This window comes from Diabrotica undecimpunctata, chromosome 1 (assembly GCF_040954645.1).
Source record: "Diabrotica undecimpunctata isolate CICGRU chromosome 1, icDiaUnde3, whole genome shotgun sequence".
Taxonomy (NCBI): Eukaryota; Metazoa; Arthropoda; class Insecta; order Coleoptera; family Chrysomelidae; genus Diabrotica; species Diabrotica undecimpunctata.
Window position 1 is genome coordinate 39,466,386 of NC_092803.1, and position 26,055 is coordinate 39,492,440.

At 32.7% G+C, this 26,055-nt stretch overlaps 1 protein-coding gene and 1 long non-coding RNA gene across 3 annotated transcripts in view; both read left to right on the forward strand.

Annotated features, from left to right (window-relative positions):
- The first annotated feature begins 15,146 nt into the window (after nt 1-15,146).
- LOC140448294 (uncharacterized) lies at nt 15,147-18,423 on the forward strand. The gene is made up of 2 exons (XR_011951679.1): nt 15,147-15,660; nt 18,261-18,423. It is a non-coding gene; the product is annotated as an uncharacterized lncRNA (long non-coding RNA).
- Nucleotides 18,424-24,417: 5,994 nt separating this feature from the next.
- Nucleotides 24,418-26,055, forward strand: part of LOC140448170 (multiple inositol polyphosphate phosphatase 1-like) — a 133,904-nt gene continuing 132,266 nt past the window's right edge. The window contains exon 1 of one of the 2 annotated variants that reach the window (XM_072541296.1): nt 24,418-24,677. The gene's annotated coding sequence lies outside the window, so the exon portion shown is untranslated. The remainder of the gene's footprint in view (nt 24,678-26,055) is intronic. The other variant, XM_072541282.1, reaches the window with a different exon arrangement.

Consider the following 26,055-nt stretch of genomic DNA (forward strand, 5'->3'; position numbering starts at 1 on the left):
TATAATTAAAAAATTATATTTTAAAAACTATTTTCATAATTGTTTTATTAAACTTAGATTAAATAAATTGTTTTTTTCTGTGGTTGTGGTCAAGCTCGAAATTTGAAATCGTGGTTCTATATTGGCCTTTACAGTCAAAACTTACAGCTTACAGGCACTTATCTTTTTTGTTATTAGGATTAATATTGACACACAACAAATATAACAAATAGCTTTCTTATTCTGTGATATTGATATAACTGCTAATGCTTAACGGCTTAACTCCTATCGGTAAAACTTTTCAAGAAACGCAAAAACTGTTTTCTTTTAATTACAAGACAAATATTAAAGAATAAATGAATCTATAAAATATTGTTATAAATATACTGTATTACTATAAATATTAATAAACTTTATGTATAAAGTTTTTACCACAAATAATGTAGAGTGGGAGTGAATTTTAATTATATTAAGTCATTAAAAACAAAATAAAGGAGTGTAGGTATTTTTTTATAAAAAAAATACAAGCTGCACTTGCGAACGATGCTTCTCCAAGTTAAGCATTGTAAAAATAAAATTTCGGTCGACTACGAAATAAGACCGATTAGAAAATCTTATGATACCGTTCATAGAACAAGAACTTGCTGCTAAGTTAGATCTTGATTTAGTTGAATTCAAAAATGAAAAGAAATGAATTGTGGCTAGCTGGATGGTTGACGACGAAAAGGACCTGTTCTCTTCGGAACGAAATATTTAAACATTCGAAGTTCCAAAAAGTAGGGATATTAATAAGAAAATACCTAAATTTATTTGTATATATATTGAAATTTTGAGATACCAGCGGCATCTAAAAGTTAGTACTCAAGACAGAAATTAAAAACTAGAATTTGAGTGGCAATTATTTTTATTTTTAGGATAAAAACAAAACAATGAACAAAAATAAAGAGTCGTTATATTAATATAAATTATTTAAAAAATGAAAAAAGAGAATAATCGATAGAAAATTAGGAAAATGTAAAATAAAGAAGCTGTTACTTTATATAACAGGCCTTATCCTTTTTTCCTCGTTTCTCGGATAGCACATGTCTGTCTGAGTTCTTTAGTGAGTTCCTGTTCTCTTGTGTTCATGAATTTGATGTTTTAAGTGGCTGTGCTAACCTAGTCTAAAGACTCCCTCCTCTTTTATCCGGTCTTGGGCAGCTAATAAGCTAATCAACCCACACATCAACTGCCCTAGGCGACGTTATAATTTTAAAATAAATAATTAAATTAAACAAAATAAAAATGTTTATTAAACAATTATTACATTTATTTTTTTATTCTCTTTAAATCCGCTATTAGATAAATGAATTTGTAGGATCCAAATTAAATTGGATTTGTTCCAAGTACATATTTCCAAGGAGTGGTGGGTGTATCATTTTTGATGATTCATACCATTACATAATATTAGTCTTACGATGGAAAATACGATTCCAACGAAAATCGGTAATTAATCAACTTCTATTTTAAATGAAACCACCATTTTTATAAACCTTATTTAAACAAGATTTTCAATTTAATAAAGAATAAAGAGGGATGGGTACTAATGTTATGTAGTTTAATCAATTGTTTTTTCTTAGAAAAGTATGGAGTATTATTTCATTTTTGCATGTATCTCGTTTATTTTTGTTATTCTTTCCATATTATTCTGTTATTACACTTCGTTTACATCGATTGACAGTGTAGGGCAGTAAATATATGTGAAGTACGGCGATACCTCCGTAATTTTCCATGACATCACCGACTGGCATAGAAAAATGGATTTAAGTTCTACTTACCTTCTACTTCACTTTTGGACTTGACCCTTCGTTGCGTTTTATTTTTTGGGGTGAAAACTATCCCGATTAGAAAAAAAAATCGTGTAATTGTAAATTAAAGCGGATAATTGATTGAAATCATCTTTTAATGAAGGGAATGACTGCCAATTAACATTTTAAGATTTTATCACAGTTTAACCTCTAAATCTCACCCACTAGATTAGTTATAATTAAACCAATGTCATTGAATACGTTGTCTCTTCTGATTTGCATGGAAATTTGGATTTAGGTTATACTTACCCTCCACTTTAAAATTGAATTTGTGCCGTTGTTTGCCTTTAATTTTTTAGAGGTAAAAACGACCTATATTAGAAAAAATTCACATAATTGTAAAGTCAAGCAATTTGGAATTATTTAATTATACAGTGATATTAAATTTATATTTCTTTACTGTTTTAATTTTTTATCACATAATGTCTAACCTTATAAAAACCACCCGCTGCGATCGACCGAACGCAATGTTCACTTAGGATTTGGGTAGGATTCTTTATTGCGAATGTGAAGTTTTGTGTTTATTGGCTTGCGGACCTAGATAAGAACATGAACATTTTAGGGTTTCTTGGGTGTTTGACTGGAGGCCGTCGATGGTCGAGTATAAAGTTCCTGTTGAGAATTTTTATTCTCTTGATAATTGTGACAATATTTGAGATGTTATGGATTTCACGGGATGAGAATCTCTAGGGTTTGTTATTTACACTACGCAGCACCCTGAATTCAGCAGCGAGTAGTTTAGTCTTCTGATAGTCTTTCATTAGGCAGACTTATACTCTATAACGGGCCGAATGAAGGTTTTATAAGTGTGTATGAGAGTTTTTGTGTGTTCGTCCAATTTTCCCTGTAAGTAGTTTGAGGAGGCGGGCTCGCTTTCCGACCCTATCTAAAGTTGCCTTTAGATCAGGTTTCCAGTTGAGTGTCCTAGAAAAAAGAACACCCAAATAGGAAGAAGTCGGACGGATATCGAGCCTTTGTCCCATCAAATGCAGAGGGAATTGGTCGTCATCTGGCGATGACTTTTCTTGATATTTTAGGGCTGCGAAACACAATGGTTTGCGTTTTTGCAGAGTTAAGTGTAACTCTTCACTTATTGCACTATTCTTCGATGCCGTTTAGTAGAGTTTGTGCCCTTCTGAAAGTTCTCTCAGGATGTTATCCATTTGTCGCTGTGAGCAGAGCAGTATCGTCTGCGTAGAGAAACAGCTAAATACTTGGGTAGTTTAGATTAGAAATGTTACTGTTGTATATTATATAATATATATTGGAGATTAGATAGGTACCTCTATACTTGAAGATATTGACTATATCTCCAAGTATAGAGGAATCTATCTAAAACTTATCAAAACAGCTAAAAAAATGTACTATCACAATCGTCTGGGAAACTCTAAAAATTTTGCAAGAGAAACTTGGTCCATAATAAACGATCTTCGAAATAAAACTAATACAGCTCAAACATTTCTTCTTCCAAACCCTGAAAATCTAAATGAATACTTCGTTAATGTGAGTAAAAATATAACATCAACTGCCACAACAAGATCCTATTTCCTATCTCCTCAATTTAAAAAAGGTCTCGAATTTATTATTTATAAGATCAGTTGATAAATCTGAACTGGTCCAAACAATCAGTAGTATCAAAAGCAAATCTTCCTATAGTAGTGATGGACTATCCATAAAAATTTTCTTAAATCTCCCAAACATTGTGTCGGAAGTGCTGGTCTCACAAATTAATGATTCCTTTGAAAACTTTGAAAAAAGGTATATTTCTAGAGTGCCTAAAGACAGCCATTCTTATTCCTCTTCATAAGAGTGGTGAAAAATCGAATGTCTCCAATTATAGACCTATTGCTTTACAACCGGTCCTATTAAAAATTATTGAGAGATTTATAAAAGCCCGACTTATGTCTTTTCTCATTGAAAATAACATTTTATCACAAAGTCAGTTCGGCTTTTTATGTAATAAATGTACCAGTAATGCTATGTTTTCTGTACTACATGAGGTCTATCAAGTACTAAACAATAATATTTACACTGCCACTGTTTTCTGCAACTATGCCAAAGCTTTTGATTGTGTAAATTACAACATTTTTATAAAAAAACTAAATTTCTACTGAACTCCAGGTATTTCTTTGAATTGGTTCCAATCTTACTTGAGAAATAGGAAACAACTAGTTAGAGCAAATGATACTGACACAAAAGCATTGTATGTGGAGTACCACAAGGTTCAGTATTGGGTCCTCTACTCTCCCTTATCTTTATAAATTACATCAATGACTTAAAAATCGATTAAATTTTTTTTCTTTTTGCTGATGATACCAGCATCACCTAAAGGAACTCTAGGAACTTGAAGCTGATCGGATTATCAAATGATGACCTGTGCAGATTCTGTCACCTCGAAGAAGAAACAGCAGAGCACATTTTATGTCAGTTTGACAGTCTGGCAAATGTGCGGTTCTTTGCATTAGGAGAAGAAAATCCACCAGCAAATAGCTACATGGAAGGTACAGTGTCGAAGCTACTAGACTTTATAAAAAGGGTCAGGCTACAGAATGTTATCTAGGACTAGAGGACCACAATAGATCTAAAAAGGTCGCAGTGGAATAGGCCGAAAGGCCACCTCTCTTAATCTAATCTAATCTAAAAGGAACTCTAATATTGCAACTCTTCATGCAACTATAACTTCTGATCTAGTTAAAATAAAAACCTGGTCCGACACTAATTTACTTTTTTTACCGGGGATAAGACAGTAGCACAATCATAGTAGCATAAACCTTAAATGGTTCATTCATATGGATTTGTTAAGTAAGAAACTAGCCTCGGCCTGCTATGCAATAATATCTGTTTCGAAGGAAATCAATTTAGCATCTTCCAAAATAACATATTTTTCTTTATTCGAGTCTCATCTTCGATATGGTCTTTCTTTTTGGGGTTCCAGTACAGCTGCCCAATCTGATATTATTTTTAAACTACAAAAAACAGCAATACGCTATCTTTTTGACTTCGGGAGAATAACGCATTGCAGAAGCTACTACAGAAATCACGGGATTTTAACTCTTCCCTCTTTATATATTTTAGAAACTGTTTGCTTAATTCGTAAACAACTATATGTTTTTCCAGCAAGACCTAATCATAACTCCTCCACCAGAAATTCAACCTTTGATGTACATTTACCGATCCTATCCCCTGAGTTAGTATAGAAATCTATATTATATTCGACAAAAAAAAATTATACAATCATCTCCCTTTGCAACTTAAATCTGTAACTTCTTTCCTTAAGTTCCGTGAAATGACAAAAGCCTATCTATCTGAAAGACCATATTATTCAGTGGAAGAATTTCTTAACAAATAACTGAGAAATTTCAGTACATTTATGTACAAGTAACTAAAAAATTTTTATATACAGTGATGAGTGTCTTACCACCCGGCTTTTTAACATAAGAGATAGAAAACACAGTTACCTTGTGAAATAAAAAGAGATGAAACTCGTAGAGGTGAGAAATAATCGATAGAAACCTATAATTTACATTACATTACATTACCATTATCGATAGTCTCACGCCTTTAGACGTTAGCTTCGAGCTAAATCACTACTACTACTACTAAGGATTTCCACAGTTTTCACTGTCTTCCTTCACTCAACCGTTTTCTCCAATTTTCCCTGTCATTCCAGTCTCCATCTCGCAGGGTTCTTTTCTCCATAGCCTCGTCGATTTCATCTCTGAATAACCTTCGGGGTCTTCCTCTCTTTCTTCTTCCAATCGGGCTCCATTCTGTGATTTTGTTTATCCAGCGTCCTCTGTCCGCTCTTCTGACGTGGCCGTACCAGGATAGTCTCTTCTCCTCTATATAGTCGATTATGTCTGATTGCACTCCCATTCTCCGCTTAATCTCTGCGTTTTCAATTCTGTCTCTTTTTGGAAGTCTACAGCTTCTCCTCAGGAACTCCATTTCTACTGCTCTTATTCTACCTCTATTTCTCGTGTTTATTCTCCAGTTTTCGGACCCATATGTCAGGATACTTCTTGTCAGGGTATTATATATTCTCTTTTTTATCTTTATCGTAATGTTCTTATCCCACAACACTGAGTTTAGTTGTCTTATACAGTTTCTTGTTTGTCTCAGTCTGTTGTTTATATCTTCTTCTGTTGTTCCCTGGTTCGATATTATGGTTCCTAAATACTTGAATTTATCTGTTCCATTTATTTGTCTTCCCTCGTCTATCTCTTGGTTTCTCATATCCTTGTTTTCTGTTGTTAGGTATTCGGTTTTCTCTAAGTTTATTTCCATTCCGTTGTTTTTATATTCTTCTTCTAGTTTTCTGAGCATAGAGCTGAGATCTTCTTCATCTTGTGCGATGACTACTTGATCGTCGGCAAAACTTAAAGCTAAATCACCTCGGTCATAATTATTATGTGTAACGTCGTATGTGTGACGTATTCCATTTTTTAATTTCGCATAAAGTAAAAACTGATTGGCCACAATAAAGCAAAATATGAATAAAATAATTTAATTAATAGTGATTATTTAATCTAAAGTTTTAAACTATTAACGAAGAATAATTTCTACTATGATTTGAACAGCAGCAGAACAATAACCCAAACTGTCACTAAATAGTTATAAAAGTCTGATGGATCAGAGTTCAAGACACGATGTTCTCATCCAGGCGCTCAGGGTTCAAATCCAACATGAAGGTTTTACTTTTTTAAAAATTAAAATTTGAAACATTTATTTCAGTCTTTATTAGAAGTGTTTATAGTAAAACATGAAAATTTTATTGAAAAAACAATGTCGTACTTTCGAAAATAAAGTAAAAATTCTTCAAACATAAAAGAACGTTCTAAATAAATGTACTTACAAAAAATGTTTAAATAGGTAGAAATTCTATAAAAATATTCTAAATAAACGTATTTTATTCTAATGAAATGTATTTACAAAAAATGTTCGAATAAGTCTCCATTAGTAGCAGAACAATAACCCAATCTATTATAAAAGTTTCGTCTAATATTAATTAATGTTTCTGGACACCTTTCATTGAATCAAAGATCTTTTCTCTTAATTGTTGGAGAGAATTAGGCCTATCGTCTTCAATTCCATATAGTTTGAACTTGATATATCCTCACATAAAAAAATCACAAGGTGCAAGATCAGGTGATCTTGCAGGCCAAAAAATATCTCCGTGACCACTAATCAATCGATTAGGAAAAGTCGCACTGAGATATTCACTGACGATGCGAGAATTATGTACAGGACAACCATCGTGTTGAAACCATATGGAATCGAAAGGTATTGGTAAATTACGAAGGGCTGGGACAATTTGATTTTGCAGAAGTTCCAAGTATTTCCGACCAGTCAACATACCGTCTATAAAAAATGGACCAATGACATGATTCCCTATTATGCTTCCCCAAACATTTACTTTTCGAGGACGCTGGGTACGAGCGACATAAATCTGACGAGGATTTCCTCGAGACCAATACCGAGCATTCATTGAATTGTGACGGCCATGCAATGAAAACGTACATTCATCGGTGAACAAAACGTTCTCTAAAAAATTTTCATCTTGATGTGACATTTCCATTGCAGTTTGACAAAATTCTAAACGTCTATATTAATCCCCAGGGAATTGTTCAATGGATTTATGAAGATTATAGGGACGGTATCCATGTATTTTCAAAATTTTACCTACTCTAAATCTTGAAATTCCATATTGTACTTCGAGACGAGATGTTGATGGGGTAGGATTTTGCTCAATACTTGCACAAATCAAAGTGTCTCTTAGTTCCAAATCTGGATTTACCTCCCTTCGTCTACGAACTCCTCTTGGAGCGAACAAGGATCCATAAGTAAAAAAAATTACGTATAATAGACTGAATTGTTGATCGTGCTGGAGCCGGCCTATTTGGAAACATATTTACAAATTTTTGTCTAATCATGTTGTCTGATAATCCATTCACATGCCAGACAACAATTTGCACTTTTTCCTCGACCGTTAAAACCATTTTTACGAATTGTTTTTTCAATAAAAAGTTTCTGTTTACCGTGCAAAAACACTTCTCGATATGTTATTATTTGATGGCTGAAGGCTTGATGATTTGGTTAGCTGTAAAGCAGGCAGCTGTTCACGCTCATCCATTCCAATGTTATCAATTGTTTTGAAAATCATTACCTGTACAGAGGAATTGATATTAACACTGGGAATTTAGTGATGGATTTGACATTAAACAGTCTTCACCGGATTATTTTGCCTTCACAACTGAAGACTGTAAAACTGGAATTGAATTTTTTTGTATTTCTATTTTATAACATTGGAATAAGAATAAATTGTAAATAATGAGTTTTTCGAAAACTTGTTACCTAATATGTATCATATTTTTTATTATTTTTTGATTAAATAAAACAAAAATTTTATCCTTGGTGTGAATTGAACCCCAATCTTCTTGTCAATAGACCACGTCTCTAACTATTACGCCAATCGCACATACAACAATTGTTTTCAGACTGAAGATACCTACCTTTAGTTTAGTCAAATATTTCAGTTGAGTTTTTATTATTAAATAAACTTAAAGATTTATAATTTAAAATCACTACTAATTAATGTTTTTTACTATAATATATCTTGCAGAGCGCAGATATTGTCAGATTTGTAAAGTCACAAAGACTAAACTGGCTTGGTCACCTAGAAAGAATGCCAGATAATCGAGCTGTAAAAGTAGTCCAGAGATGGAAGTTCCAAGGAAACAGAACAAGAGGAAGGCCCCGTAAAAGATGGATAGACGACGTAGAGAGGGATCTTAAAACCATGAACATCAGGCAGTGGCGAAGGAAAGTATCCGACAGGGCAGAATGGAAGAACATTGTTAAGCAGGCCAAGACTCACAAAGGGTTGTAGCGCCATTAGAAGAAGAAGAAGAAGATTATAATATATCTTAATTTATTCAATCATTTATTCTAACATCAGAAATTATTAAAATAAAATATTTTCGAGGTCATCCGTATAATTATGACTGAAGTCAAATAGACACGTCTAATAACTAGCCTTATCTCGTACTATCTCACAACTTAATCTGTCTTCTATCCTTTCCGCTATTTTGCCGGGTGGTAAGACACTCATCACTGTATATATATTTGGGTATCAAATGCAGCAACTTAAACTTTTATACGTAAAGTTTTCTTATGCAATTTGCAATTTATTTAAATTTTGCAATGGATTGTGTATTTTATTTTATTATCTTTTATTTTGTGATATTGGCGATTTATGTTATTTTTTTTACTTTTTGTAAGCTTTGTCCATACAATTATACAATTTTCAGTGACAATAAAGCATATTTCTCTTCTATTCTATAATATAGTACTAACCGTATAAATCCAGAATACAATGAAATATTCACAAATATGTAGGTAAGGGTAATTCTAGTATTATCCGTTATTCGCGTTTTAACCGTAACACATACACATTTTATATTTAAATTTGAAATAATATCTAAAGAGAATTAATAATTTATTTAAAATGCGCTTTCCTAGTTATCTGGGTCCCTCACATAATTCCCACAATGTTAAAAAAAAATTTCAGTCAATTAAATAAAGTAAATAACGGCTTAATGACATAATTTTCATTCTAAATTAAAATGGATCAAGTGGCGCCGAGAATGAATCATGTGGGCTCTTTCTATATTAGGGAAAGTTATGAATCACATATTTTGAGATTGTTATTGTTATTACAGAGCGTATAAAAATATTTTTAATAGCTGGGGATACATATAGGAATTATTTCAAGGCCAGAAACAAGAAAATTCGTTTATCAACAGTCTAACCGGAGATTATTAAAGCTGTTCATGCAAATATGATCGATGAAAACAGATAAATTTCCTGGTAAAGACCAAATTCTAAGCACTAAGCACAGACTAAAATCTGCATATTTTAGTGGGACTATTCAACCGATTGTACACAAAAAAAATCATCCCACGAAAAATCTTAAAAACGATATTTTAGTGATGTCTAACAAAGAAGCTCAAGTCAAAAGAAAGTACTGCCGAACAATTAATCTCATGTTAGTTAAGGATGATAATTTGATAAAACTTCTCAAAAACATAAACGAGGTATAAGATTGATGTTAAACCTGTTATAATAAACGAGATACAGTAAAAACAGGAGTGAAAATGATTCGTCCTCATTCTCATCATCCTTCCATCGCTTTTTCGGCCTACCAATAAGTTTCTTCCCCTGCATTCTTTCATTCAACAGTTTTTTGGAAGCCTGTTTGTATCTGATTAGCCACCTGTTGTTCTTATTTATAGGGCGTAGTATTCGTCTCAGTACCTTTCTTTCAAAGATGTCTATGCGGTTTACAGATTTTTATTTTAGTTAGTTTAGGTTTACTACCTAGATAAAGCTATCTACTTTTTCTAAGTGTCAGCTATCAGGTAGGGTCGTGTTGCTGTCTTCGATCGACTTTGTACTAGAATTTTAGTCTCTTTTTCGTTTATTAACAGACCTATTTGTTTAGCATGTGATTTAAGTTTCGTCTGCTGCTTTGGTTCGGCTCATGATATTTATGTCATCAGTATATGCTGCCAATTGGACTGATTTATTGATTCTACCTTCTAATGTTTTTTTTACTACATATTTTACTACTACGTTTTTTACTACGTATTCCAGTGATACATTAAACGTTTACTGTTTACTGTTTACGTCCAGAATGCTTGTTGCTGATCGCTTTTCTATCAAGACGTGGTCTATTTGGTTCACAACATCCTGTCCAGGGGATATCCAGGTGCCTTTGAGTATATTTTTGTAGAGAAATAAGGCAGAACAAACTATTCTACCCCACCAGAAAACGCTCAAAAAATGAGTAGAATGAACCTTAGCATTTTCTTATGGGATTTTACATAGGAAGTGAAGCAGAAACGATATAGCAGCCTTTTTACAGGGGGTATAACTTTTACTCATCGATATAATATAATAAGGATAGAACCGATGAATAAATAATTGCGTCCAAAGTAGCTAGTAACAATGGCCTATCTTGTATCCGGAATGTCAATGGTGTATGAAAAAAATTCTTTTGGTACATATATATGTACAATAATTATTTATTTTTCTTTGTTATTTACATTTGAATAAAAGATATATTGACGTGCAACATTGCAAAATTAAAAAGTCAATATTTTTGTAACATAAAAACATATACAGGGTGAGTCATGAGGAACTTTACATACTTCTACCATATGTAGAGTCCCTCAGGGAGCATATCATGTGGCCACTAAAAAATGTCAACTCCTCTTCTTTATTAATTAACAGGGTGATTTGTGTAAATGACCATTTATTTCATTTTACTGTAGTGTTTATACGGCTCATTTGATTTTTTTAATTTTTGCATGATACAGTACACTACTATCAAGCATTCGACTGGTATTAGCTAAACTAAAAAATTCCAGGACTGGCTTTGGAAAAATTAATTTAGGGATTCGTATTTAATATTACACCCTGTATAATTTTTTTTTAAAATGCAATAAGTGATTTTCAAACTACATAAATAGCCAATGAAAACGACATATGCGACAATGTTGTCGCACTTTTATTAAATTTTTAGTGAACGATCAAATCTTACCAAAAATAGAACAACCATAATGAAGTATCAAATTATAAGGTAATTAATTTAAACAAATGTTATAAATTTCAAACATTTTAATTGAAATGATAAACTGAGTCACTGCACAACAAAAAACAGTAACTACTAACAATAACGAAGAACAATTTAAAAAAAAAACTAAAAATATGTACATAGTTATGATAAACCCATAAATTAGAACTGGAAAAGATACAATAATGGTAACAAAATAAAAATAATTCAAAATAGATTTTCGAAATGGAACCCTGCAGCCTGTACACATTTTTGTTGCCGAATTGTTAATTGACGTATTGAATTACGGATACTCTGGGGATCGTTTCTAATAGTATTACAACAATGTATAATTCTATCAATTAATTGTTGTCGGTTATTAATATTCACTGCGTAAACTAGTTGCTTCAATCGTCCCCAAATATGGTAATCAACGGGATTGAAATCAGGGGATCTTGAAGGCCACAAAATAGGACCTGCACGTCCTATCCACCTGTTGCCATAGACATTATTGAGATGTTGAAAGTTCAAATAGACCTGCCCTGTTAAAGGACCATCAAAAAAGTGAGGACCTACTAATTGGTTATTTATGACACCAATCCACACGTTAACCGAAAACCTTAACTGATAACGACGTTCTCGAATAGCATGGGGATTTTCTTCTGCCCACACATGTGAATTTCGTGAATTATTTATCCCGTCTCTGGTAAATTGGGCTTCATCTGTAAATAGTGTCCTGTATAACGTTGGTCGATTATTGTTAATCCATCTACAAAATTCCAACCTACCGATCTCATCTCCAGCATGTAGTCGCTGAACCATTTGAATGTGATATGGGTATAGATTATTTTTTTGTAAGACTCTACTTACTTTTGATTGAGTAACATTGAGTTCTCGACTTACTTGTCTAGTGCTTATTGTAGGGTTCATAGTAACGGCGTCGATAATGTCATCTTCCTACGCTTCATCTACATGTCGCTCTGTTGTTCCACTAGGAAAAGTGCCATTTTCTCGCAAATAATTAAAAACTGACTCACATGTTGGATGACTGGGAGTTCGACGATTAGGAAATCTCCTGCGATATTCTCTACTAGCAGCCCTACCATTCCCATTACAAAATCCATAAACAAATATTATGTCTGCATATCTCTACCAAAACTAACACAATGTACTTAACGTAGATATGACAGAAGAAATATGTATTCTTGTACACATAAATAACAATTGATAATGACAATAATGACAATGGGTATAAAATATCAAGAAACGTCAAACGGTCAACGCCAACCTTCATTTTAAACTTTTTTAGATTTATTTTTATTTAGTACAGTTGATGCAATGTATTATTATTTGACATAAAATTTTAATCATTTACAATCAACAAAAACTAACACATACAAGAGGTTTGACTTTTTAATCAATTTAATTTATTATTTATCGAAAATAATGCCCCAATACGATCTATGAGTAAAAATTTAAAATTGAAAAACAATTGATTCTATCGTAGAGATAATACAAAGTGACAGTAAAGATGTTAATTTTCTACGTATTAGATTATGTTGTAGGAACTCATTTTAATTAAAATGTTTGAAATTTATAACATTTGTTTAAATTAATACCTTATAATTTGATACTTCATTATGGTTGTTCTATTTTTGGTAAGATCTGATCGTTCACTAAAAATTTAATAAAAGTGCGACAACATTGTCGCATATGTCGTTTTCATTGGCTATTTATGTAGTTTGAAAATCACTTATTGCCTTTTAAAAAAAATATATACAGGGTGTAATATTTAATACGAATCCCTAAATTAATTTTTCCAAAGCCAGTCCTGGAATTTTTTAGTTTAGCTAATACCAGTCGAATGCTTGATAGTAGTGTACCGTATCATGCAAAAATTAAAAAAATCAAATGAGCCGTATAAACACTACAGTAAAATGAAATAAATGGTCAATTACACAAATCACCCTGTTAATTAATAAAGAAGAGGAGTTGACATTTTTTAGTGGCCACATGATATGCTCCCTGAGGGACTCTACATATGGTAGAAGTATGTAAAGTTCCTCATGACTCACCCTGTATATTTTACAGGTATGTAGTTGCGCATCGTACACCAGTGATGTGACTGGATGCAAAATATTAAAAATTTAAGGAATTTATTAATTTACCAAAAAAAATACAAGAAATTATTGACTTGACTACATGGTGTTGCCTGCTTAACATTAAAATTTCGGGAAGTAATTAATCGCCTGTTAAATTCACGTATAGTATTTTTCATATAAAAATGCGTGCACGTCACAATTTATATAAAGTGACGTCACTTATATTTAAAATTTCCAGAACGTCAACCTTAGAGTTCAAATTTTCCTTACACAGCTGATAATACGAAACCCAAAACGGAAATTGCTCGATCTTTCATAGGCGTCAACATGGTTTAATAATCAGAAAAATGTAATCATCATTATATTGGGAATTTTAGAATTATATTGATTAAATAACCAAAAACATTTGTTATTATTAATAATATAAATTTTATGAAATAACTCTTTAAGTCTAATATTCCACAAAATCATAATTTTAGTTAAATATATTAGACAATTGTACGCAACTGATATGGGAATACTTCAAATTTTTTGACAGTTCAGCGTGTGGCACAAGGTAAGTTTAAAATTTAGAATATATAATTTTGTATTAAAATGTTTTCTTATGTATTTTAGTGTGTTGCAGTAATCTTAAAACTAAGTGTATTTACTGTTAATATAATAGTTTGACAAATAGTTGACATTTTAAAAATTTCTTACTAACTTACTATTCTGATGTTTTGGCAACGCTGTGGAATTCTGACGTCGTAAATCTTAAATGACGGGCACGCATTTTTATATGAAAAATACTATAGGACTTTGTATCTAGTAATGTGACGTCAGTACCGTCGTCTATCAGCTAAGTGTAAAAATATCAATGGGCTCCATCCTTAGTATATTATATCTATGCTTTTACTTAGTTTTCTTTAATTTTCCTTAATTTTATTTATTTGTTATTTAATTTTACGTGATTATGTTTAACTTGATTTAATTTTATTTAGTTTTAATTTTATTTTAGTAAAACGTTGACGTTTGTTAAACATCATTTTATTTTTATAAGAAGTGTATGTGTATCTTACTCAATGACGTATAATAAATACATATTATACCTTATAATTACAGTAACCTATACGTTTAGCAATTTTGCGAAAACATTAATTACTGTGAAGTAGTAAAATTTCTGATTAAAAATATTTGAACCATCAATTTGTAGAATGAATTAGCAATAAATCTGCGTATCGTTTCAAAAACAAAATATCATTGAAATGTCAGATGTTAGTAGATCAGATTTCTAGGTGGCGTAGTTACCTTACTGGACAAACAGTGTGACTTGTTATTCTAGCCTTTTATAGGTACATAGATTATTCCTATATACATTTATGAACTCCCTTATATCTTCCAAAATATATGTTCCAATTAGTAGATCTTCGGGTTTCGTTAGTAGAATATTTGGAACTTTCAAATAAGTACTTATTTTACTTGTATTAACTTGCCCTATTTATTTTGTTGTCGATTTTAACGCTGCAAAAACTTGGATTTTCTTCTTGACGTGATATCGATGACACCGGTGTATCGGTATTTGTATACTTCTATTAATGATGGTGTCACTATTTATTAGTCACGGTTCCCAATCCTTGCGATATTCTATGGCACTTAAAGAAGAAGAAAAATGAGACCGATTATGACATATATAACAGAAATGGGAGCAGGTGTAAACAATATTTAAAGATTCTCATAATCTACATCAATAAAAGGGATGATTTGTAAAAAAAACTCATTAAAACAATTTGGTAGATAATACAAGTAGTGAAAATACAAGGCATCCCATTGGTGCAATTAACTTTATGTCAAATTTGTCAAGACAAATTTCAAAAGTCAAAACGATATATAAATGATATATAAGTGTTTTATTAAATTCTTCAACATATTTTTGATGGATGATGGATCATTGTTAAAGAATATTCTTAAGGTAGTAATAATTGATTTAACTGATAAACTATATTTCTAGATGGTGAATGTTATATACTCCCTCATCTGGCTGATTATTTTGTTTTTTATTTCGTTTTGGATAGCAATGTTTTGTGCAGGACTATATATTTTAATCCATCCACTAAGTGTCTGCTTGGAGCCGCTATCGGTAAGATTTTAACGTTCTTAAATTATATCAGTTTTATTCATGTCAGGTATACATAATAGGATCAAACCAGAACTTTAACAGTAATAAATAAATAATAAACTAACCGGCAAAAAACATCGACCGCTCTGATCATAATTATTTCAAATGAATTTCATTTCAAATTATATCTTTAACACGTTTGCAGAAATCAAAAGGCAGTATATTACACACATTTTCTAATCTTTTATGTATATTGACATACATGTCGGCTGATCTGCGTCACACTACTAGATACATAGGCAAGCAAGCAATTTTATTAAACCTAGTCTCAGACTTGCACACCCGTTAGAATGATATTCGGCTGTTACAATTCATTGGAGCAAGGTGAATCAATTCGTGTAATCAGGAACCACTCTACAGCGCTCAAATTCTTCAGACCATCCCTTTCCCTCTATAGCACTCTGTTGTGCTATAGGGGCTCACTATCAGTCAAATGTTTTTCGTGTGGAAGTCCTGGGTACACGAACTCCAACACGATATCCTAACCCGATTAATGCAGGCTAGCTTGGCGTCAGGCAGATCTGTGTCCTGTCTCCTACTTTGTTCAATTTGTATTCAGAGGAAATAATCCAGGAAGCACTAGAAGAACTAACTATGGGAATAAAAGTAAATGGCCGACCAATCAATAATATACGGTTTGCCAACGACACTATTTTATTAGCGAAATGTCTTGAGGATTTACAACAAATGGTTGACAGAGTGGTAGAAGTCAGTGAAGAAAACGGACTGTCCCTAAACACAAAAAAGACACAATTTATGGTAATTACAAAAGGTCAACAGCGCCAAGAAAACATAACAATATATGGAGAACAAATTAAAAAACTTGAAAAATATAAATATCTGGGTACAATAATTAACGAAAATAATGAGTACACAGAAGAGATTAAGGCAAGAATAGGACAGACAAGAAATTCTTTCAACAAACTGAAAAAAGTACTCTGCAGCAGGGACATTTCAATTTCTTTAAAGATAAGACTTCTGAGATGCTACGTGTTCTCCGTATTATTTTATGGGTTGGAGGCTTGGACATTAAAGAAAAATGTTTCGGACAGATTAGAAGCCTTCGAGTTATGGGCCTACAGAAGGATATTAAGAATAATTTGGGTGGATAGAGTCACGAATGTCGAGGTGTTGAGAATAATGGGAAAAGATAAAGAGGTTTTAAATACAATTAAAGTCAGAAAACTGCAGTATCTGAGACATGTCATGAGGGGCGAGCGTTATAACTTGCTGCAATTAATAATACAAGAAGAATACAGGGCAGAAGGAGTCGCGGAAGAAGACGCATCTCCTGGTTAAACAATTTGAGAGCTTGGTTTAACTGCACTTCTGCTGACCTCTTTAGAGCAGCGGTATCGAAAGTGCAAATTGCCATGATGGCTGCCAACCTTCTTAGAGGAGATGGCACATGAAGAAGAAGAAGAAGAAGCTTGAAGCGCTTTTTCCTGCTTTCTCTAGTGACGTATCATCAAACTGAAATGGCTTGCTCGGGCCTCGAGTCTCCGCTCTGGGCTATGGCGACTCGGTGCTCGAGTCGAGGATGTGGACCCTTTGCGTCCAGATTTTGGGGATTTGTTATTTTTTTTTGGGTGGCTTTTGCCTTTTTGTTAATGTTTTTAATTTTTTTGGTGGCCGACGCCGTTTTTTAGATTTTTTGTAATTATGTTTGAAGGTTGTCCTTAAAATAAACATCAATTATTAAAATTTCCAGTGCTGCGTGCTGGAGTTTCTGTTAGCAGAGCTACAAATTATCTAGACTTTATGTGTTTGCCAGGATTTGCTGTTTTGGTCTTTTGTGCTTCCATCGATGGAACGCATCATATCGCATTATCTTTCGCAGTATCGGGCTTGAGTGATTCTCTAATTCTGCAAACCTAATTCTGGCTTATTCTGCCATTTTATCTATCACCTTTACTTGTTGCAGTTCTCTGAATAGAAAGCGTTTAGCGATGTATCTGGGTACATTTGCCACTTCTCTGAGGCTGTTATTGTAGCTCTTTTTATGAATTGCTTATGTATCCCCATGCGTCAGAGCGCATGTGAGCGCATCTCAAGAGAGAAGTAAGAGTATATATATATATATATATATATATATATATATATATATATATATATATATATATATATATATATTTATATATATATATATATATATATATATATATACTCTATACTATACTATATATTTATATATATTTATATATATATATATATATATTTATATATATATATATTTATATATATATATATATATATATATATATATATTTATATATATTTATATATATATATATATATTTATATATATATATATATATATATATATATTTATATATATATATATATATATATATATATATATATATATATATATATATATATATATATATATATATACTCTAAAACCGTGAAAGACAATCTCAACAAATTCAGTGTGTTTATGAACTTTGCTAAAATCATTTCATCGGGAACAGAATTCTGGTGCCATCAAAATGATGGGTCAGTACGAATTAATGCATATAAACTTTAAAAAAATATACTTTATTGTTCTTATGTTGCAGGAATTTGCGAATATACTACTCTCCGGAGTGCAGTTCCCGCATTACTGTGCAGAAAAAATGATGAAAGGAGAATTCTAGGCTAAAATTTTTGAACTATTCTAAAGTGTTAAAATATTACATATTAGCAGAAATACAAAATAAAGTGTTCATTTAGACATTAAAATAGTGTGATAGTTAATTTTTTGATACCTATATTTACTAAAATATCAGAGTCTTATAGTCCAGGAAATGAAACAAAAAAGGGGACAAAACCTCGCAAATTCTTCGGAAAAGACCGATTTGCCTAAAAATATGGAAATAGATTCAACTTACCTTCTTGGCCGACGGATGCTTTTTATTTTTTAAGGGTGACAACTACACCGTATTGCCAAAATCTATAAAAAGTTTAAAAAGAGTGAAATTTGGTTCAGATTAACTTCTTAAATAATGATTGTCCGACACTCAAACTATAATTTCAACTGTGACCATTTCAACTCTTTAAAAATTCATTTTTAATGGTGAAAACTACTCCTAATGGCTCAAATTTATAAAAAAATTACCCCGATGGTAAAAGCGCCCTTCGGCATCATATAGATTTTGATCCTTGGACTATCTACTACTTATTCTCAGATTTTCAAGTAAATCTTTTCCGAAAACATTGCGAGGTGAAAACCTTCGGTTCCTGGACTATTGTGAATGTTAAAGTTGTAAAATTTTTTTCACTTAATATTATCGTATGTTAATAATATTATGTAGAATGCAAAGTTGAGACAGGTTATTGGTTGGTCAATCACTTATAAGTATAAAATAAATTTTAGATAACAAAAAATAGGAGTACGTTTGATGCAATCTAGATTTATTATCAGACGTCGCTATTGCATCGATATCGAAGCCATTTTAGCGTTGCTTCTATTACGACAGGAAATATTGTTTTCACGTTAAGAGCATCTGTAAATATCTGCTCCGAAGATTCCTTTTCGGATAAAAAAAGTATAAGCGGATATACAGATTCACTATACGTGAAATTAAATCTTAACTTTCTTTCTTTTTATTTCGATGTATTTCTTTTTCTTTCGATCATATCTTGGTACTTTTGCAATATGTTGATTTGGATTTGCTCTCAAAAACGGCTCAATGCCAACGTAAGACGATGCCAGCCGCACGTTTTTGGTCTCTTTCCATAAAATTGTACTGAAATCAACACCGTACGCAGATCCACCATATTCAACAGAATATTCTCTTTCTTCATCTTTGATATCCTTATCCAACGGAAGCTTACAGTTTGAGATTCTATTTGTCCGTATTGTACCAAGGCTATAGATTCCTCTTGCACGTAAATAAACTAACAAAGGTAAAGACGTATAGAAATTGTCGAAGTAAAGAATGTGACGAGAAAAGCTGGGTATGGTCTGTGACAAACGTACAACAAAGTTTGATGTGCTTCCAAGATCGGGTGCGCCAGGAAGAATTATATTGTCGCCTACACCGGTATAAATTTCAAAACGATATGCGTAACCTTGATAATCACTAAGCACAAACAGCTTGATGTCCCATTTGTGCAGCTTATTTGGCATAAATTGACAAAGACGATGCTTGAGTTTGGTTGAACACATCTGCTTATCAACACACAATCTAACCGTCTTTGGAATGGAATCGAAACGATTGTTGACCTTATCAGCCAATTTCCGGATGCAAAACAGTGGATCATAGCCTGGCTGACCTTTTCGAATGGGCAGCCTTTCATCTTGAAACGATAAGTGTTTCTTTATTTCCATAAACTTTTTTACAGGCATTGTCTTGTGGATGGGGGGAGAACGAGTTTTTGCTCCAGTAGTTCTCGAGATTAGGGTATCGATAAATTGACATGTACATCAACACTCCGCTAAATTTCCGAATCTCCTCAAATCAATAATCTCTTTGTAAAGAAATAATTGAAGAGTTCTATTGGTGTTTTCAGTTCTTTTATTGACTATGGCAACCGTGCATCTCCTTGGAAAGCTACTTCGTTCACATGCAAGCGCATTGATCGATTACGCCACGTTACCTTGGTAAATTGTTCCGAGTCTTTTTTGATATCCTGAATAGTTGAAATGAGAATAAAAATAGTACACTATTGCTAAAGTACGAATATATAATTATTACCTCTCCCAGTAAAACCACCAATAGAAGGCGTGATCAAAGGACCAGAATCTTCCATTATAGGTAATGGCGAACGAGGTTGCTTCGTTAGCTTAAAACTTGCAGCATGTGTGCCATCGGCGACTGAAGTAGATGGAATTGCTTTCATAGATGTAGACCGCCCAGCCTCCTCCTTTTCTAAAGATTCTACACATTCGTCAGCTTCGATTTGCACCGCCGTTGTCATTGTTGATGACGCAGCAGGTGCTTCTATGTCACTAATATTTAGGGACATGTTCACGTTTTGAATAAAGTAGTCGATTGTTTCCTCTGCTTGAATTTCACAAATACACTCTGTAATCATGTCATCTGGAAAGATCTCATCCGGCTCGTAATCTGGGTCGATGTCTGAATCACCACTGCTATAATCACCTTCTGACGAATCCGTTTCAACAGAGTCCATAAGTTCTTGGTTCATCTTCGGTTATTACCGACAAATAAACTTTTTCTTTCTCCAGTTGTTATTGCCTGCCATTTTCAGAAGCAAAATATACAAATAAGTAATGAAAAGTTGGGAAACCATAGCACACCAACACAACACAACAATCACAATAAAGTGAGACGAAACTTCACATAAACCGGCAAGGGATCCCTCAGGAACCCTTTTTATTTTCGCTTCTATAGCACACTCAGAATAATTGTTTTGTAATAATTCCAATATATAGTGAAACAGCTCTAAACCACTCATAAAAAAATGTTTTCACTAAATTCAGATTATTTGCAGTATCATAATTTGACTTTGAAAAAAATTTTAAATGAGAGATAATTGTTTTGCGTTCACCACTACCTGTCACATAAAAGTGGGACAAAAATGTAACGATAAGGTTTAATGAATTTAGAATGCATTTGAAACGTCTCTAGACGAAGTAGTGGGAGAGAAACAAAACAGTTTGCGGTTACCTGACTTTTACCTGCGGCTTAAATAAATAATAAGCGAAGGGGCCCTCCAGGGACCTCTTAACAGTTAGAGGGTTAAGGGGGACAGGACGCAACCATGCTGTATCTACTTGTTTTCCAATATTAATTGAATCGGTTGTCTCATTTTCCATTTTTATACTCGCTGTTTATTACCAGCAGATGTCTGAGATAACTAACTATTATCTGATTTCCATGGAATCAATTTTAACCCTGCAGTAGACGCGCCCGGACTGTAAGTCCGGCCCATATGTTATGCGCCCATAACTTTTATTTATTAGACAGCACTCAGTCTAGCTTTTAAAAGTATCTGTTAAAATTGTTTCAGTGTGCATTAGTCTCGAAGGACACAGTTCAGCGTTCAGTCGTATGAGATATATTATCATTTTCGGAGTGTGAGTCCGACGCGTCTACTAAAGTTATATTTTTGTTTTGGTTCAGAGCAGTGGCTATAACGCTCTGAGGAGAAATCTAATACCGTCATTATGTTTTATTATTACTTTAATCCGTTTGGAGTACCAGAAACTGAATTCACTACGAATTTTGACCATGATGAACGGCATGTGAAATGCAGTTTTAGATTCCCTGGCCGAGTAATTTATTAAGCTGTTTACTTTGCAAGTTTTAGAAGGCACAGTGGTAAAAATTTGAATTCGGTTTCGCCAGGTAGAAATCGTTTGATTTCTCTTTTTGTTTTTAGATGGCGTAGTTACGTCCATATATGGTTATTTTGATAACTATAGCGAATAGATATAAAGAGAACAGAACCGGCTGTGTGATTATAAAAGAGAACAGAACCGGCTTCGAAAGCTCATGGAAGAAGTTGAAAGTGACGCAGAGTCAGAAAGTGAGGTCGAGGAATCTAAAAGTGAGGATGATTTCATTGAGGAACGATCTGAAGATTCAGACAGCCAACAGGAATTGGGTGAAATGGAGTACGAAGAGACATGTGAAATTATTGACGACAATGAAATTTTTTTTGTCGGTAAAGATAAAGTTACAAAGTGGAAAAAACATTGTGCGCCTAAAAACAAGAAAGTAAAAACCAGAAGCGAAAATTTAATAAAAGTTTTACCGGGAGTACCTCGTAATATTCAACATTTAAAATCTCCTGTTGATATATGGAATACATTGTTTACAAATGAAATTCTCAATACCATAGTTCTGCATACAGAAGACCGACGGTACAGGAATCAAAGCATTTCGTCTAACTATGAGTACAAACAGATTTAAATTTCTAATGCGTTACCTTCGAGTTGATGATCTAAATACTCGTGATCAGCGCAAACAACTAGACAAATTAGCGCCTATCAGAGACATTTTTGACCAATTCATTTATAGCTGCAAAACAAATTATGTTCATTCTGAGTATGTCACGGTGGACGAGAAATTAGAAGGATTTAGAGGTCGATGTACATTTCGACAGTACATACAGTCTAAACCAAATAAGTATGGTATCAAAATTTTTGCACTATGTGATGTCAAAATGTTCTACACGAATAATATGGTGTTTACGTAGGCACTCAACCGGATGGTCCATACAAAACAGATAATACTGCCAACTCTATTGTAGAATGTTTGTGTGAACGGATATATGGATCCAACCGGAATGTAACAACTGACAACTGGTTTACCAGTTTACCTCTTGCTGTGAGTCTCAAGTCACATAAACTTACTTTTTTAGAGACGATACGCAAAAATAAATCGGAATTACCCTCAGAGTTCATACAAGGTAAGAGACCAGTTGGATCTAGTATGTTTGCGTTTAGACCAGATTGTACATTGGTATCTTTTATACCGAAAAAAAAAATAAGAAGGTTTTGCTCATATCTTCTTTACACGATGATGATGATATAAATTCAGTTAGCAATAAGCCAGAAATTATAGAGTGGTATAATTCAACAAAGTGCGGAGTGGACATTGTGGACCAGTATTGTGCTCAATATAATGTTGCCAGAAATACAAGAAGATGGCCACTCGTAATATTTTATAGTATGCTGAATGTTGCAAGGATAAATAGCCTTTTAATATATTCTGCAAATAATCCAAATTTTAAAATTACACGTAGAAATTTCCTTTTACCACTTTTCGAGTCATTAGTATATGACCAACAGAAAGTACGTGCGACTTTGCCAAATCTTCCGAAAACTCTAAAAGTGAGACTACAAGAACTTTGCGGTACAGAAGAAGAAGCTGTTCTGGTACAACCGACAGCTAACAAAAGGGGACGTTGCAGTATTTGTGATTCTAAGAAAAATCGACCAACAAAATTATTTGTATTTTCGGCAAAAAGTATCTGTGCTTAGAACATGCCAGTATTATTTGTAATAATTGTTCCCAAGAAAAGTAGGTTACACGAAATGTTTTTACCTGTACGTGTTTTCATTATTTTTTGTATTATTTTTGTAAATCACATGTATAAGTTTCAGATTTTTTTATAACTTTAGTAATATAAAACGGTTTTACAACTAGCGGGAGTAGTTTTTTGTTATCGGACTCTCAGTCCGAACGCATCTACTAAAGTTATCAAATTAGACGTGTCTACTGCAGGGTTGATAAACACCGCGGAAAATTAATTTCTATCGTGGACATTGCAAAAATGTAACTATATAATTACGCAAATTGAAATATTTCTGATTTAAAATAATATATAGATACTTAAAAGCTAAAATTTAAAAAATTTCAGCAAGATTGGACGCATTTCTGCTGATTTAGAAGTAAAAAATCAACTTTGAACCGACTTAATTTACTTGAGAAACTGTTTTACTGATATGTGCTGATAGTTCATACTAACTGAAATATTTATTTTAAAAGCAATGTTTTTTTTAAAACATATATTACATTTTATTAAAAACAGTACATAATACCAATATTTATAGTAATAAGTACGCAATAATAAACAACTAAACAGTGTTGTTTGCAAAACAGCAATTATGTGTGATTTAAATAAATGTTACATAACTAAAGAAAACGATTAGCTATCGGTAGTTAATGCATTAAATAAATAAATCGAATAACCTCCCAAAATAAAGACAAAATTCTCTGCGCACTGGTCATAGAAACTAACCAATTGCCATTGCGGCATAAAAAATCTTCTTGGAGTGTAAAACCAGTAAACTAGTTTCAACTTTTTCGACGTTAACATCATCGGTCTCCACATCACGAGCCGGTCGAGGTTCACGTTCGCGTCTCACGCAGACTTCACCATTCTTCAGACGTACCTCCGCGTTTCCGTGGGTGTGTAATTATTATTCCGTATTTTAATTTACCTCTAGTGACTAAACGTTTAAGTGAATATTCCACTCGTTCTGCATATACATTGGGTGGTGTCTTTTCGAAATCCATGTAAGTATTTGTGCTACTTTTACTAGCTAATTTCTATACCTAATGTTGAGAATTGTTTTTATAAATAATCGCACCTATAACGGTTGTTTTCGTATCGGTGTAACACTTTTGGATTGTGGGATTGTCGTTTTCTTGCGGTAGTGAGGAATGACAAGAAGTTCATTAAAAGATTCCAACTTGTTATAATGTTAGACTATAGACTTATTAAACCTATGTTTGCAAGTAATTAAATATATCAATCGTTGTTGGTAATTAATTAACATAACCTGAGAATGTTAATTACGTTAACATCATCTTAGATAGATATTATGTCCCATAAAGTCACAAAGGTATTTTTTTGATAACTTAAGAAGAGTAAGCCATGAAAACTTTCTATTTGTTTGAAAGACGTCCTGATGTTCATTTAAAACTAAGCAGATACATGTTTTCCTATGTATATATTTTCCTATCCTTACCTAAGTATTCTTTCTTAATCGTTTATTGTCTTTTATCGCCTGCTTTAATATTCCTGTTTGGTGGTATCATCAACTTCATCCCTCAAAGAATTTATACACGTTTTTTCTTTCGCTTTATCACTATCTTTATGTCACCACACATAATTTTTTTGATTGTAGTAATGTTTATCGTAGTTATCACTTTTATCTATTATCTCTTCTTTTATGATTATATTCTTTATTACTCCAATATTTCGTGTTATTATACTGCATTTTCTAATGTTCGAAAACACGTAGACCTTTTATGAATTATGGACAATTTATTGTCGCTTATAGAGTGACCCTAATACCCTCATAATTAAGTAAACCCAAAAAAAATTAAACATTTGAAAATTCTATTATGACATACCTCTCCGTTGATCCCAAATTACAATATTGCTATGGTGGAGAAGATAACGCGTTCAGATATTTACAAATAAATTAAATAGAATTTGTACCTAGCGTTTCATGTAGGGGTATCAATATTTCCCTTCTTTAATTAAATAATTCACAGTATCTCACCAGTTTTCGTTATCAATGAGTGTTTCATAAGTTACTAAACATCTTCTATTTAAAATATTTTATTATATGTATCTACCTAGCCTTTCGTTTACACCCATATACATCCTAGTGGTATAGTGGTAAGGCAGCAATCGACGCAAATTTATACAATTAAGCTATGAAAACAAAGTAAGAGATCAAGTATTATACAAAGAGAAAATAGACTAGCAGGATGCCTTAGTAGCACTATATATGGCGTAACCGATACATTAAGTTTGAGATGAAACCAAGAATATATAAGACCAGTAAAACACCAATAACGACGCATGCATCAGAAACAGCGCTCGACACAGCCAAAACACAGAAAACGCTGGAAACAGCAGAAATGAGAATATTCAGAAGAA